We start from the raw sequence: 2,769 nt of genomic DNA, 5'->3' as shown, positions 1-2,769 counted from the left end.
TACTAGAGTGGATAACCTCTCACTTCTTCAGGGGATCTTCCCAACCCAGCAATCAAACCCAGGTCTCCCACATTGCAGGTGGACTCCTTACCAGCTGAGCCACAGGGAAGCCCAAGAATACTGGAGTGGGTAGCCTATCTCTTCTCCAGGGGATCTTCCCAACCCAGGAATTGAACCAGGGTCTCCTGCATTATAGGTGGATTCTTTACCAACTGAACTATCAGGGAAGCCCATTATCTTTACTGGGCTTCCCTTGTGGCTCGGCTGGTAAAGAATCTGCCTGCAATGCAGGAGACCTGGGTTTGAGCCCTGGGTTAGGAAGATCCCCTGGAGAAGGGAAAGGCTACCCACTCCAGTATTCTGGCCTGGAGAATTCCATGGACTGTACAGTCCATGGGGTACAAATGAGTGACTTTCACTTTTATTTCACCATAGTTTAGCCACAGGCCAAACAACATGGAGGGAACACAGCCCCACCCATGAACAGAAAATTGGATTCCAGATTTACTGAGCATGGCACCACCCATCAGAACAAGACCCAGTTTCCCCCAAAGTCAGTCACTCCAATCAGGAAGCCTCTTATCCTTATCCATCAGAGGGCAGATAGAATGAAAACCACAATCACAGAAAACTAACCAAACTGATCACAAGGACCATAGCCTTGTCTAACTCAATGAAACTACGAGCCATGCTGTGTAGGGCCACCCAAGATGGATGGCTCATGGTGGAGAGTTATGATAAAATGTGGTCCCCTGGAGAAGGGAATGGCAAACCACTTCAGTATTGTTGCCTTGAGAACCCCAGGAACAGTATGAAAAAGCAAAAAGATAGGACACTGAAAGATGAACTCCTGATGTCAATAGGTGCATGATATGTTACTAGAGATCAATGGAGAAATAACTACATAAAGAATGAAGAGATGGAGCCAAAGTGAAAACAATGCTTAGTTGTGGATGTGACTGGTGATGGAAGTAAAGTCCTATGCTGTAAAGTACAATATTGCATAGGAACCTGGAATGTTAGGTCCATGAATCAAGATAAATTGGAAGTGGTCAAACGAGATGGCAAGAGTGAACATCGACATTTTAGGAATCAGTGAACTAAAATGGGCTGGAATGGGCTAATTTGATTCAGATGACCATTGTACCTACTACTGTGGGCAAGAATCCCTTAGAAGAAATGGAGTAGGTCTCATAGTGAACAAGAGTCCGAAATGCAGTACTTGGGTGCAGTCTCAAAAATGACAGATCTCTGTTCATTTTCAAGGAAAACCATTCAATATCACAGTAATCCTAGTCTATGTCCCAATCACTAATGCCAAAGCTGAACAATTCTTTGAAGACTTAAAAGACCTTCTAGAACTAATACTGGAGAAGGCAATGGCACCCCACTTCAGTACTCTTGCCTGGAAAATCCCATGGACGGAGGAGCCTAGTAGGCTGCAGTCCATGGGGTCGCTAGGAGTCGGACACGACTGAGCAGCTTCACTTTGACTTTTCACTTTCATGCATTGGAGAAGGAAATGGCAACCCACTCCAGTGTTCTTGCTTGGAGAATCCCAGGGACAGGGGAGCCTGGTGAGCTGTTGTCTCTGGGGTTGCACAGAGTTGGACACGACTGAAGTGACTTAGCAGCAGCAGCAGCAGAACTAACACCAAATGGCATTTGGTGCTACTTTGGAAGTAAAGACCTCAAGAGAGCTGAAGGTCGTGGGAGCCATCGGACCTGTGCATCTCTGAATGTGAAAGGACCATGTGTGTCAGAAAACGAGCTTGGTGTCGGTGGCACAAGTCAGTGGAAAATCTGTGGCCTGAACCCCACAACGACGCTCGCATCTACTTTGAAGTAGTCAACCAGCACAACGCCTGGATCCCGCAAGGAGGCCGAGGCTCCATCCAGTTTATCATGCACTACCAGCACTCCAGCACCCAGCAGCGCATCGGTGTGACCACCGTTGCCCGCAATCGGGCAGATGTGCAGAGCCAGCTGAAGCACATCGAAGTGGTGTTTGACCAGGAGTAAGCTGCGATGCTGATGGCGCGGCTGGGGGTGTTCCGAGCCACGTCAGAGGAGGGGCCGGACATGCTCTGGTGGCTGGATCGACAGTTCATCCGGCTGTGTCAGAAGTTTGGACAGTATAACGAAGAGGACCCCATGTCATTTAGGTTATCAGATTCCTTCTCTCTATACCCTCAGTTCATGTTCCATCTTAGAAGAGCTCCATTCCTTCAAGTCTTCAACAACAGCCCTGACGAGTCGTAGTATTAACGGCAGCACTTTGCCTGGCAGGATCTCACCCAGTCCCTCATCATGATTCAGCCCATCCTGTATTCCTACTCCTTCCACGGGCCCCCAGAGCCTGTGCTCCTGGACAGCAGCAGCATTCTTGGTGACAGAATTCCGCTCATGAACACTTTCTTCCAAATTGTCATTTATCTTTGTGAGACCATAGCCCAGTGGCGGAAAGAAAGCTACCAGGACGTGCCCGAGTAGGAAAACTTTAGCACCTCCTGCAGGCGCCCCTGGACGATGCACAGGAGATCCTGCAGGCGCGGTTCCGGGTTGCCGCGATACATTCATATGGAGCACAGGGGCAGCCAGGCTTGACTTCTTTTGTCCAAAGCGAATCCGTCTCAGACACACAGTAACCTGTATGCTTGGGGACAGGAAATGGGAGCACTCATCCTCACTGACGACGTTAGCCCACAGGTGTTCATGGACCATCTGAAGAAGCTGGCTGTCTCCACTGCTTGTTGAGCTAAGGATATG

At 49.0% G+C, this 2,769-nt stretch overlaps 1 pseudogene; it reads left to right on the top strand.

The window, feature by feature from the left end:
• Positions 1-733: 733 nt before the first annotated feature.
• On the top strand, positions 734-2,769 carry LOC100297954 (protein transport protein Sec23B-like; annotated as a pseudogene).

The sequence above is a fragment of the Bos taurus genome, chromosome 3 (genome assembly GCF_002263795.3).
Source record: "Bos taurus isolate L1 Dominette 01449 registration number 42190680 breed Hereford chromosome 3, ARS-UCD2.0, whole genome shotgun sequence".
NCBI lineage: Eukaryota > Metazoa > Chordata > Mammalia > Artiodactyla > Bovidae > Bos > Bos taurus.
The sequence above is the reverse complement of the archived record's forward strand: the minus strand, read 5'-3'. Positions and strand labels throughout refer to the sequence as shown.